At 38.3% G+C, this 14,869-nt stretch overlaps 1 protein-coding gene across 1 annotated transcript in view; it reads right to left on the bottom strand.

Moving 5' to 3' along the window:
* Window positions 1–14,869, bottom strand: part of LOC112634992 (pregnancy zone protein-like) — a 74,222-nt gene that overhangs the window by 9,826 nt on the left and 49,527 nt on the right. The window lies entirely within an intron of this gene.

Genomic DNA, 14,869 nt, shown 5'->3' with positions numbered 1-14,869 from the left:
TTCATTCCTTCCTTGCTTTGTTAGTGTGTTTTGTCCAATTCTTTGTTCAGGACACCAAGAACCTTGGATACCCTCTACCGTTAACACGTGCATGATGGGTGCACCAAAATCTCACAAATCACCACTAAAGAACTTATTCACGTAACCAAACACCACCTTTTCACCAAAATCCTATGGAAATAAAAAATTTTTTAAAAAATAAACCCATGCCAAAAAGAAAAGCTAATCCACCGTTATCAAGTGGGCTTTATTCTTGGTTCAACATGCATAAATCAATAAACGCTATTCACCACGTAAACAGAACTCCAAACCAAAAACAAAACCACATGATCATCTCAATAGATGCAGAAAAGTCCTTCAATAAAATTCAAAATTATTTCATTTTAAAAACCCACAAAAAACTAGGCATTGAAGGAACGTACTTCAAAATAATAAAAACCATGTATAAAAAACACACAGCCAACATCATACTGAATGGGCAAAAGCTGGAAGCATTCCTCCTGAAAACTGGGATGAGACAAAGATGCCTTCTCTTACTACTCCTATTCAACATAATACTGGAATTCCCAGCGAGCACAATCAGGCAAGATAAAGAAATGAAAGGCATGTAAATAGGAAGAGAGGAAGTTAAACGCTCCCTGTTTGCAAATGATACGATTCTATATTTAGAAAATCCCATCATCTCTGCCCAAAAGCTCCTTGATCTAATAAACAACTTTAGTGAAGCTTCAGGCTACAAAACCAATGTACAAAAATCAGTTGTATTCCTATCATATTCCCCAATTTCAAACTATACTACAGGGCTACAGTAAACAAAACAGCATGGTCCTGGTACAAAAACAGACTTACAGATCAATGGAACAAAATGGAGAGCCCAGAAATAATGCCACACACCTACAACCATCTAATCTTTGACAAAGTTGACAAAATTAAGCAACAGGGAAAGGACTGTATTCAATAAATGGTGCTGGAATAACTGTCTAGCCATATGCATAAAATTGAAACTGGACCTCCTCCTTATACCATGTGTAAAAATGATGGATTAAAGACCTAAATGTAAAACCTAAAACTATAAAACCCTGGAAAATACCTTTTTGGACATAGGCCCTTGCAAAGATTTCATGATGGAGATACCAAAAGCAATTGCAACAAAACAAAAAATTGACAAGTGGGACCTAATTAGACTAAGGAGCATCTGCACAGCAAAAGAAACTATCAACAGAGGAAACAGACAACCTACAGAAAGGGAGAAAATATTTGCAAACCATGCATCTGACAAAGGTATAATAACCAGCATCTATAAGGAACTTGCTTAACAAATTAACAAGCAAGAAACAAAGAACTCCATAAAAATGTGGGCAAAGGACAGGAACAGACACTTCTCAAAAGAAAACATTCATATGGCCAATAAGCTTATGAAAAAATATTCAACATCACTAATCGTTGGAGAAATGCAAATCAAAACCACGTTGAGATACCATCTCACACCAGTCAGAATGGCTATGTGATGGTGGCAATGTTGGAGAGAAAAAGGAATGCTTATACACTGCTGGTGGTAATGTAATTTAGTTCACCTATGGTGGAGAGCAATTTGGTGATTTCTCAAAGATCTTAAAATGGAATTACCATCTGACCCAGAAATCCTGTTATTGGGTATATACCCAAAGGAATATAAATCATTCTACCATAAAGATATATATATACTATTCATTCCAGCACTATTCACGACAGCTAAGACATGGAATCAATCTAAATGCCCATCAGTGTAGACTGGATAAAGAAAACATGCCACATATACACAGTGGAATACTACACAGCCATAAGAAATAATGAGATCATGTCCTTTGCAGTAAAATTGAAGGAGCTGGAGACCATCATCCTAAGCAAACTAACGCAGGAACAGAAAACCAAATACTGTATGTTCTCACTTATTAGTGGTGGTAATTGTGGTAGCTAAACATTGAATGGTAACTAAACATTAGTGGTAGTGATAGCTAAACATGTTTAGTGGTAGCTAAACATTGAGTACATGTGGACATAAAGAAGGGAACAATAGACACCAGGGCCTACTAGCGGGTGGAGAATGGAAGAGTGAGGATTGAAAAACTACCTATTGGATACTGTGCCTTTTACATGGGTGATAAAATAATTATACACCAGGCCCCCATGACACACAATTTGCCTATATAACAAACCTGCACATGTACCCTTGAACATAAAATACAAGTTAAAAAAGAACAATCTTTGGTAAGGGGAGACTCTGAAAAAAACTATCAGAAACTAAAAAATAAGGTAAAATGATGGTAGATTTTTTCTTGTAAATTTGTTTGAGTTCTTTGTAGGTTCTGGATATTAGCCCTTTATCAGATGAGTAGATTGCAAAAATTTTCTCCCATTTTGTAGGTTGCCTGTTCACTCTGATGGTAGTTTCTTTTGCTGTGCAGAAGCTCTTTGGTTTAATTAGATCCCATTTGTCTATTTTGGCTTTTGCTGCTGTTGCTTTTGGTGTTTTAGACATGAAGTCTTTGCCCATGCCTATGTCCTGAATGGTACTACCTAGGTTTTCTTCTAGGATTTTTATGGTATTAGGTCTAACATTTAAGTCTCTAATCCATCTTGAATTAATTTTCGTATAAGGAGTAAGGAAAGGATCCAGTTTCAGCTTTCTACTTATGGCTAACCAATTTTCCCAGCACCATTTATTAAATAGGGAATCCTTTCCCCATTTCTTGTTTCTCTCAGGTTTGTCAAAGATCAGATGGCTGTAGATGTGTGGTATTATTTCTGAGGACTCTGTTCTGTTCCATTGGTCTATATCTCTGTTTTGGTACCAGTACCATGCTGTTTTGGTTGCGGCACTATTCACAATAGCAAAGACTTGGAATCAACCCAAATGTCCATCAGTGACAGACTGGATTAAGAAAATGTGGCACATATACACCATGGAATACTATGCAGCCATAAAAAAGGATGAGTTTGTGTCCTTTGTAGGGACATGGATGCAGCTGGAAACCATCATTCTTAGCAAACTGTCACAAGAACAGAAAACCAAACACCGCATGTTCTCACTCATAGGTGGGAACTGAACAATGAGATCACTTGGACTCGGGAAGCGGAACATCACACACCGGGGCCTATCATGGGGAGGGGGGAGGGGGGAGGGATTGCATTGGGAGTTATACCTGATGTAAATGACGAGTTGATGGGTGCTGACGAGTTGATGGGTGCAGCACACCAACATGGCACAAGTATGCACATGTAACAAACCTGCACGTTATGCACATGTACCCTAGAACTTAAAGTATAATAATAATAATAAAAAGAAAAAAAAAAGTAAAAAAAAAAAAAAGATGGTAGTACATTCTTTCAATACTATTTTGGGGTAAGGGTCACTTAAGTATTATCTAGGGGAATATCCTTGGTTCATCTCATTATTTATCATAAAGATTTCAAGCTTGCTAAAGTTACTGTTTTACTTTTATCAAGCACTGATATAAATAATTTCTGTCCAATGGGACAGAAACCGAAGATTTTTACCATATTTTAACGTTAACCAGTTTTATACGTAACATATCATTCTTACCCTAACAGATTTTTGGTTTGTTTGTTTAATTGTATGTAAATATCTTACTCTTTTTATATGCTCTTTGAATTGGTAATAACATCTTACTGGTTATTTCTTTGACATATGTGTTGTTTTTATATTTCCCTAAGAATCATGGTTTTATCTTTTTAAAATTATGTTTTTACAAAAAATTTGTCAAAATAGACAGTTACCATAGTTGGCCAGGTGCCGTGGCTCACACCTGTAATCCCAGCACTTTGAGAGGCCAAGGTGGGTGGATTGCCTGAGGTCAGGAGTTCAAGACCAGCCTGGCCAACACGGTGAAACCTTATCTCTACTAAAAATATAAAACAAGCCGGGGGTGATGATGTGTGCCTGTAATTCCAGTTATTCTGGGCGCTGAGGCAGGAGAATCTCTTGAACCCGGGAGGCGGAGGTTGCAGTGAGCTGAGATCACGCCATTGCACTCCAGCCTGGGCAACAAGGGCAAAACTACGTCTCAAAAAAAAAGAAAAAGGAAAGATACCACAGTTCATAATACTTACCTATAAGCCTCAGTATGAATTATAAAATATTTTATAGAAAAGTACTCTTTATACAGTTTGACAAAGGCATTCTCTTTTATTTTTAATATTTTACTTTTTTATGCCTGCTGCAAAGAAGCAATTTAATTTTTCATTCAGCTGCTCTGTGATGTGGAAAGAGTATGTTTGGGCCAAGTGTTATTCAAGTGTACTGATGATGAAAGTCTTTTGTTAATATATGAACAGACTTGAGTAATCAGAGATCACTTACTGGAAATGACAAGTTTCGTCTTGTCTGATTAAGTACACATTAAATCTTGGCACAGATTTTCTTAGGCAAAACTTTGCTCGACAATAACTTGAATCCACATAGAACCCTTGCTTTTAGTACCTTGAATATTCTTTGTTATCTCATTAATTCACATTCCTAAATTTCACAAGATGTCTGAGACTATTAAGTAAAATGCATAAAGATATTTCTCACATTATTGCTGTGTAAGTGACTCCTTTGTGTTTTAAAAATTCTTAAGAAAGGTCTTTAACAATACTTCTACTTTGTATTAAATAATAATTAAAAATCCCCTTGGGGGTGTGCCATACAGATTAAAATGAATAAATCAACCCCTCACCCCAACATTTGTGCACAGATTTGCTTTTTTATTACAAATCATCTTTTGTTTTTCCTTTTTGCCACAGGAATAAACAAGAAAATTCTTCCTGGAGAACTTTAAGGACACAAAGGGATTTGTCTTTTCTGAGATAAACTCTAAGCATGACAGAGGTCTAGAAATGGAAAACGGAATCCCATATCTCAGATTTTATTATTTATTATTTGTTTTTATTTTTTTTAATAGAGATGAGGTCCCACTATGTTGCCCTGGTTGGTCTCCAACTCCTGGGCTTGAACAATCTTCCACCCTCAGCCTCTTGAGTAGCTGGAACTGTAAGTGTAAGACCACTGCACTGGGCCAGATTTTAATATTTGTTTGCTTCTTTTAAATTATACGAGATTTATTTATTTATTTATTTATTTTTATTTTATTAATTAATTTACTTTTTTGAGATGGAGCCTCTCTTTGTTGCAGGGCTGGAGTGCAGTGGTGCAATCCCGGCTCACTGCAATCTCTGCCTCCCGGGTTCAAGTGATTCTCCTGCCTCAGCCTCCTGAGCAGCTGGGAATACAGGTGTGCACCATGCCCAGCTAATTTTTGTATTTTTAGTAGATACAGGGTTTCACCATATTGTCCAGGATGGTCTCGATCTCTTGACCTCATGACCTGCCTGCCTCGGCCTCCCAAAGTGCTGGGATTACTGGTATAAACCTCCACGCCCAGCCAAGACATTTTCATTCTTAAATTAAACTCTGTGGAAATATGTAAAACATGTATTCTTCCTCCACCAAACCATTTGGATCTGCTTAAAAGACAATTAAAAATTTGCTAAGTAAACTTGGCCAATGAATGAAAAGATATTATTTTAATTGGAGATTATAGTAGTTTTCTAGGACTGCCATAACAAAATACTGCAAAGTGGGTGGCTTAACACAACATACATTTATCCTCTGTTGGTTCTGGAGGATCACAGTCCAAAATCAAGGTATTGGTAGGGTCACGATCCCATGGAACGCTCTAGGAGAGAATCTGCCCCGTGCCTTTCTCTTAGCTTCTGGTGTTGTGAGCAATCTTTGGTGTTCCTGTGTTCGCCCCCATCATCACACAGAATTTTCCTTGTGGTCTGTCTGCATCACTCTGTACATGTATCATTTCTTCTTATAGGATACCAGTCGTATTGGATTAAGGACCCACACTACTCCAATATGACTTTATCTTAACTTACATCTTAATTACATCTGCACAGACCCTATCTCCAAATAAAGTCACATTCACAGGTACCAGCGGTTAGGACTTCAACATGTCTTTTTTAGGGACACAAATCAAACTACAACAAAGGTCATTTGTATTTACCTTTCTGATAATTGTTAACAGTTCCTTTTGCAAGATAGAGGCCATGATTTCCCATGTAGAGTTTATTGAATGTATACAATGTACTTTTAAACAAGTTTTGCTCAAAGTCCCAATAAATAACCACTTTTTTTTCCTTCTCATTTATTTGACTTTGGGAAAATATCAAAATCTTCATCCTTAAAGTGTTTGTGAAACATTAAGCAACTCAAGTCAGGTATGAGTCAAAATTATTTTTCTAGCTCATTTTTCCTGCTGGTGTGTGCTGACACCTTAGTGTTACTCCATTTCTCCTCTAACTGTCTACCTACAGGAATAGGCTCACTCAGGCGCTGACACACTTAATCACTCCTTTGTTTTAATGAGTGCCTACAACCTTCCCAGCACTGTGTTGGGTGAACAGGCTGCACAGACATAATTAAGATACAGGTTTGGCTTTCAAAAACGTATGAGTATGTGGACGAGAGGAAAATAAATCATTTTTTTCTTTTTTAAAAATTATTATACTTTAAGTTCTAGGGTACATGTGCACAACATGCAGGTTTGTTACATATGTATTCATGTGCCATGTTGGTGTGCTGCAGCCATTAACTCGTCATTTACATTAGGCACTCCTCCTAATGCTATCCCTCCCCCATCCCCTGACCCCACCATAGGCCCCAGTGTGTGATGTTCCCTGCCCTGTGTCCAAGTGTTCTCATTGTTCAGTTCCCACCTATGAGTGAGAACATGTGGTGTTTGGTTTTCTATCCTTGCGATAGTTTGCTCAGAATGATGGTTTCCAGCTTCATCCATGTCCTTACAAAGGACGGGAACTCATCCTTTTTTATGGCTGCATAGTATTCCATGGTGTATATGTGCCACATTTTCTTAATCCAGTCTATTATTGATGGACATTTGGGTTTGTTCCAAGTCTTTGCTATTGTGAATAGTGCCGCAATAAACATACGTTTGCATGTGTCTTTCCAGTAGCATGATTTATAATCCTTTTGGTATATACCCAGTAATGCGATCAAAGGGTCAAATGGTATTTCTAGTTCTAGATCCTTAAGGAATCGCCACACTGTCTTCCACAGTGGTTGCACTAGTTTACACTCCCACCAACAGTGTAAAAGTGTTCCTATTTCTCCACATCCTCTCCAGCACCTGTTGTTTCCTGACTTTTTAATGATTGCCATTCTAACTGGTGTGAGATGGTATCTCATTGTGGTTTTGATTTGCATTTCTCTGATGGCCAGTGATGATGAGCATTTTTTCATGTGTCTGTTGGTTGCATAAATGTCTTCTTTTGAGAAGTGTGTGTTCATATCCTTTGCCCACTTTTTGCTGGGGTTGTTTGATTTTTTGTTTTGAATTTGTTTAAGTTCTTTGTAGATTCTGGATATTAGCCCTTTGTCAGATGAGTAGATTGCAAAAATTTTTTCCTATTCTGTAGGTTGCCTGTTCACTCTGAAGGTAGTTTCTTTTGCCGTGCAGAAGCTCTTTGGTTTAATTAGATCCCATTTGTCTATTTTGGCTTTTGTTGCCATTGCTTTTGGAGTTTTAGTCATGAAGTCTTGCCCAGGCCTATGTCCTGAATGGTATTACCTAGGTTTTCTTCTAGGGTTTTTATGGTTTTAGGTCTAACATTTAAGACTTTAATCCATCTTGAATTAATTTTTACATAAGGTGTAAGGAAGGGATCCAGTTTCAGCTTTCTACATATGGCTAGCCAGTTTTCCCAGCACCATTTATTAAGTAGGGAATCCTTTCCCCATTTCTTGTTTCTGTCAGGTTTGTCAAAGATCAAATGGTTATAGATGTGTGATGTTGTTTCTGAGGATTCTGTTCTGTTCCATTGGTCTATATCTCTGTTTTGGTACCAGTAACATGATGTTTTGGTTACTGTAACCTTGTAGTATAGTTTGAAGTCAGGTAGTGTGATGCCTCCAGCTTTGTTCTTTTGGCTTAGGATTGTCTTGGCAATGCAGGCTCTTTTTTGGTTCCATATGAACTTTAAAGTAGTTTTTTCCAATTCTGTGAAGAAAGTCATTGGTAGCTTGATGGGGATGGCATTGAATCTATAAATTAGCTTGGGCAGTATGACCATTTTCACAATATTCATTCTTCCTATCCATGAGCATGGAATGTTCTTCCACTTGTTTGTGTCCTCTTTTATCTCATTAAACAGTGTTTTGTAGTTCTCCTTGAAGAGGTCCTTCACATCCCTTGTAAGTTGGATTCACGAGTATTTCATTCTCTTTGTACCAATTGTGAATGGGAGTTCACTCATGATTTGGCTCTTTCTGTTTGTCTGTTATTGGTGTATAAGAATGCTTGTGATTTTTGCACATTGATTTTGTATCCTGAGAATTTGCTGAAGTTGCTTATCAGCTTAAGGAGATTTTGGGCTGAGACAATGGGGTTTTCTAAATATACGATCATGTCATCTGCAAACAGCGACAATTTGACTTCCTTTTTTCCTAATCGAATACCTTTTATTTCTTTCTCTTTCCTGATTGCCCTGGCCAGAACTTCCAACACTGTGTTGAATAGGCGTGGTGAGAGAGAGCATCCCTGTCTTGTGCAAGTTTTCCAAGGGAATGCTTCCAGTTTTTGCCCATTCAGATGCTAGTTGTGGGTTTGTCATAGATAGCTCTTATTATTTTGAGATACGTTCCATCAATATCTAGTTTATTGAGAGTTTTTAGCATGAAGGACTGTTGAATTTTGTCAAAGGCCTTTTCTGCATCTATTGCGATAATCATGTAGTTTTTGTCTTTGGTTCTGTTTATGCGACGGATTAGGTTTATTGATTTGCATATGTTGAATCAGCATTGCATTCCAGGGATGAAGCCAACTTGATTGTGGTGGATAAGCTTTTCGATGTGCTGCTGGATTTGGTTTGCCAGTATTTTATTGAGGATTTTCGCATCGATATTCATCAGGGATATTGGTCTAAAATTCTTTTTTTGTTGTGTCTCTGCCAGACTTTGGTATCAGGATGATGCTGGCCTCATAAAATGAGTTAGGGAGTGTTCCCTCCTTTTCTATTGATTGGAATAGTTTCAGAAAGAGTGGTACCAGCTCCTTCTTGTACCTCTGGTAGAATTCAGCTGTGAATCCGTCTGGTCCTGGACTTTTTTTGGTTGGTAGGCTATTAATTATTGCCTCAATTTCAGAGCCTATTATTGGTCTATTCAGGGATTCAACTTCTTCCTGGTTTAGTCTTGGGAAGGTGTATGTGTCCAAGAATTTATTCATTTCTTCTAGATTTTCTAGTTTATTTGCATAGAGGTGTTTATAGTATTCTCTGATGGTAGTTTGTATTTCTGTGGGTTGAGTGGTGATATCCCCTTTATCATTTTTTATTCTCTATTTGATTTTTCTCTCTTTTCTTCTTTATTAGTCTTGCTAGCAGTCTATCAATTTTGTTGATCTTTTCAAAAAACCAGCTCCTGGATTTATTGATTTTTTGAAGGGTTTTTTGCATCTCTATCTCCTTCAGTTCTGCTCTGATCTTAGTTATTTCTTGACTTCTGCTAGCTTTTAAATGTGTTTGCTCTTGCTTTTCTAGTTCTTTTAATTGTAATGTTAGGGTGTCGATTTTAGATCTTTCCTCTTTCTCTTGTGGGCATTTAGTGCTATAAATTTCCCTCTACACACTGCTTTAAATGTGTCCCAGAGATTCTGATATGTTATGTCTTTGTTCTCATTGGTTTCAAAGAACATCTTTATTTCTGCCTTCATTTCGTTATGTACCCAGTAATCATTCAGGAGCAGGTTGTTCAGTTTCCATGCAGTTGTGTGGTTTTGAGTGAGTTTCTTAATCCTGAGTTCTAGTTTGATTGCACTGTGGTCTGAGAGACAGTTTGTTATGATTTCTGTTCTTTTATATTTGCTGAGGAGTGCTTTACTTCCAACTCTGTGGTCAATTTTGGAAAAAGTATGATGTGGTGTTAAGAAGAATAGTCTGTTGATTTGGGGTGGGAGTTCTGTAGATGTCTATTAGATCTGCTTGGTGCAGAGCTGAGTTCAAGTCCTTGATATCCTTGTTAACCTTCTGTCTCTCTGATCTGTCTAATATTGATGGTGGGGTGTTAAAGTCTCCCATTATTATTGTGTGAGAGTCTAAGTCTCTTTGCAGGTCTCTTAGGACTTGCTTTATGAATCTGGGTGCTCCTATATTGGATGCGTATAATTTAGGATAGTTAGCTCTTCTTGTTGAACTGATCTCCTTACCATTATGTAATGGCCTTCCTTGTCTCTTTTGATCTTTGTTGGTTCAAATTCTGTTTTATCAGAGACTAGGATTGCAACCCCTGCTTTTTTTTTTCTTTTCCATCTGCTTGGTAGATCTTCCTCCATCCCTTTATTTTGAGCCTATGTGTGTCTCTGCACATGAGATGAGTCTCCTGAATAGAGCACACTGATGGGTCTTGACTCTTTATCTCATTTGCCAGTCTCTGTCTTTTAACTGGAGCATTGAACCTATTTACATTTAAGGTTAATATTGTTATGTGTGAATTTGATCCTGTCATTATAATGTTAGCTGTTTTTTTTGTTTTTGTTTTTGTTTTGCTCGTTAGTTGATGCAGTTTTGTCCCTGCATTGATGGTCTTTACAATTTGGCATGTTTTTTGCAGTGATTGGTACTGGTTGTTCCTTTCCATGTTCAGTGCTTCCTTCAGGAGCTCTTGTAAGGCAGGCCTGGTGGTGACAAAATCTCTCAACATTTGCTTGTCTGTAAAGGATTTTATTTTTCCTTCACTTATGAAGCTTAGTTTGGCTGGATATGAAAATCTGGGTTGAAAATTCTTTTCTTTAAGAATGTTGAATATTGGCCCTCACTCTCTTCTGGCTTGTAGGATTTCTGCCAAGACATCCGCTGTTAGTCTGATGGGCTTCCCTTTATGGGTAACTCAACCTTTTTCTCTGGCTGCCCTTAGCATTTTTTCCTTCAGTTCAACCTTGGTGAGTCTGCCAATTATGTGTCTTGGGGTTGCTGTTCTCGAAGAGTATCTTTGTGGTGTTCTCTGTATTTCCTGAATTTGAATGTTGGCCTGTCTTGCTAGGTTGGGGAAGTTCTCCTGGATAATATCCTGAAGAGTGTTTTCCAGCTTAGTTCCATTCTCCCCATCACTTTCAGGTACACCTATCAAATGTAGATTTGGTGTTTTCACATAGTCCCATATTTCTTGGAGGTTTGTTTGTTTCTTTTTACTCTTTTTTCTCTAAACTTCTCTTCTCACCTCATTTCATTAATTTGATCTTCATTCACTGATACCCTTTCTTCCCCTTGATCAAATCAGCTACTGAAGCTTGTGCATGTGTCACGCAGTTCTCATGCCATGGTTTTCAACTCCATCAGGTCATTTAAGGCCTTCTCTACACTGTTTATTCTAGTTAGCCATTCGTCTAATCTTTTTTCAGGGTTTTTAGCTTCCTTGCGATGGGTGCGAACATCCTTCTTTAGCTCGGAAGGATTGCTGACTTTCTGAAGCGTACTTCTGTCAACTCGTCAAAGTTATTCTCTGTCCTGCTTTGTTCTGTTGCTGGCAAGGAGCTGTGATCCTTTGGAGGAGAAGGGGTGCTCTGGTTTTCAGGATTTTCTTCTTTTCTGCTCTGGTTTCTCCCCATCTTTGTGGTTTTATCTACCTTTGGTCTTTGATGATGGTGACGTACAGATGGAGTTTTGGTGTGGATGTTCTTTTTGTTGATGTTGATTCTATTCCTTTCTATTTGTTAGTTTTCCTTCTAACAGTCGGGTCCCTCAGCTGCAGGTCTGTTGGAGTTTGCTGGAGGTCCACTCTAGATGCTGTTTGCCTGGGTATCACCAGCAGAGGCTGCAGAACAGCAAATATTGCAGAAAAGCAAATATTGCTGCCTGATCCTTCCTCTGGAAGCTTCGTCTCAGAGAGGCACCCAGCAGTATGAGGTGTCAGTCAGTCCCTACTGGGAGGGTCTCCAAGTTAGGCTATGCAGGGGTCAGGGACCCTCTTGAAGGGGCAGTCTGTCCATTCTCAGAGCTCAAACACCATGCTGGGAGAACCACTGTTCCTTTCAGGCTGTTGGACAGGGATGTTTAAGTCTGCAGAAGTTTCTGCTGCCTTTTGTTCAGCTATGCCCTGCCCCCAGAGGTGGAGCCTACAGAGGCAGGTGGGCCTCATTGAGCTGCGGTGCTCTCCACCCAGTTTGAGCTTCCCAGCCGCAGCTGCTTTGTTTACCTACTCAAGCCTCAGCTATGGCAGATGCCCCTTCTCCAGCCAGGCTTGCCACCTTGCCGTTCAATCTTGGACTAGAGTGAGCAAGGCTCCATGGGCGTGGGACCCACTAAGCCAGGCATGGATTATAATCTCCTGGTATGCCATTTGCTAAGATCATTGGAAAAGCACAGTATTTGGGTGGCAGTGTCATGATTTTCCCGATACAGTCTGTCATGGCTTCCCTTGGCTAAGAAAGGCAAATCCCCAACCTGTTCGCTTCCCGGGTGAGGTGATGCCCCGCCCTGCTTTGGCTCATGCTCTGTGGGCGGCACCCACTGTCCAACCAGTCCCAGTGAGATGAACCAGGTACCTCAGTTGGAAATGCAGAAATCACCTGTCTTCTGCGTCCATCACACTGGGAACTGCAGACTGGAGCTGTTCCTGTTTGGCCGTCTTGGAACTGGAATTCATAAATCATTTTTAAAGTGTGTAGTTGTGTGAGTATGGAATAGCAATATGTCTACTAATTCATTTGGTTAATCACGAAGAAGAGTGCTCAGCTCTGCACAAACGGACTGTGAATCTGGGATCCAGGAAAAGCTTGCTATCTTCTTCTTGCCATTGCCTGGAAGATGACTATCCATAATGCAAATTGGAACTATTCTCCTGCTTAAAACCTTTCAAGGACATCAATCATCAAATGAGAAATACTGTTCTAGTTTTCACTATCTTGTGAAAATCTTTTAATTTGTCTCCATGTATACATTGTTTTATTTTTCAATTTATCCTACTATATATGTCTATGAAGCTAATCTTCACCTTTGTATTTCAGTCCAAATTTAGAAATTAAGTCAGAGTTAGAATTTGCTTCATGTGAATTGAGTAAATACAAAATGAGTCTGAATAGGGAAGATTAAATGCAAAAAATTGACACTCGTGACAATAAATTCATTTATATATTCAACGCAATTCCAAACAATACCTAATTGACTATGGGGATAATGAACTTAAAAGATTCTAGAGTTTTAACTTGAACAAATAATGATCTTAGTAATTGTATTAGTCCATTCTTGCATTGCTATAAAGAAATACCTGAGATTGGCTGATTTATAAAGAAAAGAGGTTTAATTGGTTCACAGTTCCACAGGCTGCACAAGAAGCATGATGCTGGCTTCTGCTAGGCTTCTGGGGAGGCCTCCAGGAACTTACAATTGTGGCAGAAAGCTAAAAGGGAGCGAGGCTTCTAACATGGCAGGAGCATGAGCAAGGTGTGGGAGATGTGCTACACACATTAGATGACCAGAACTTGCTAGAAATCTATCATGAGAACAACCACCAAGGGGATAGTGCTAAACCATTAATGAGGGATTCACTCCCACAATCTAATCACCTCCCACCAGACCCTACTTTCAATTCTGGGGATTACAATTCAACATGAGATTTGGTGAGGACACAAATCAGTAATGCAAAGAAAAAGTGAAAACAGAGAAGTGAAAAGACATCAGCCATAGTAATTATTAAAACATTTTATTAAGCTACAGTAATTCAAATATTTTAATTCTCATAAAAGAATAGACCAGGTACTCGATGGACTAGAATAGACCAGGTACTCGATGGACTAGAATAGACCTTTCAGAAACAAGCCTTGGTATACATGATAATTTAATATGTGATAAAGGAGGCATGTTTTATTAGCAGGGAAAGATTGAATTGGTCCATCAATATTAATAGGACTATTAGAAAGCTACGTGGAAAAAAAGTCAATTTAGATACTCTCTTGCTCCCCACCCAACAAACAAGAAAATAATTTGAGATGGAATTAAATGTAAAAATCTGAAGAAGTACTTTTGCTTCTACATATGCAAGATTTCATCACCACAAAAACTCTCTAATGCTACCCACTTACAGTCACACCCATCCCACTCCCCCACTCTCTGTAACCGTTAGTAACCACGAATTTGTTTTTCATCTCTACAATTTTGTCATTTAAGGAATGTTGTGTAAGAGAAATCATACAGCCTGTGACCTTTTGAGATTGGCTTTTCTTTCCCCCATGCAGCTTAATGCTTTTGAGATCCACTCAAGTCATTGTGTATGTCAATCGTTTGTTCCTCTTCGTCGTCCAGCAGAACCATGTTGTATCGTTGCCAAACCATTCATCTACTGATAGACTTTTTGTTGTTTCCAATGTTTGGAAAAACTGTTTTCTTTCTCCTTTTTGTGGGTTAATTGACTTCTTAAAAATTCCACTTTAATTCATCTATAGTGTTTTTGAGTGTACCTCTTTGTATAGTTTTTCTGTGACTAAGTGCTATGGAGAATAGATTCATATTCAGAAAAGGGAATACGATATTGATAAAGAACAAAAGAAAAGATAGAGTTGTAAATGCCATAAATTTATTCAACATACAAATTTTATGTATTTCCAATGACCTTCCCTTCTTTCTCTCACTGTTGTCTCTCTTGATGAGTCTGTTCTTCATTTCTGGAGTTCACCTGGTGAGGCCCGTAAGTTGCTGTTTTTAAGCATTTCTTTGTTCAGATTCTAAACAGTAAAAGAAAAGGAAGAAATATTAGGGAAATTCTGTGACCTACTTAAGAACAACTTTTTGTACTTCAGTTATAAATATTTGA

Source organism: Theropithecus gelada, chromosome 11 (assembly GCF_003255815.1).
Source record: "Theropithecus gelada isolate Dixy chromosome 11, Tgel_1.0, whole genome shotgun sequence".
NCBI classification, from domain to species: domain Eukaryota; kingdom Metazoa; phylum Chordata; class Mammalia; order Primates; family Cercopithecidae; genus Theropithecus; species Theropithecus gelada.
This window is presented reverse-complemented; position numbering and strand designations above follow the sequence as displayed.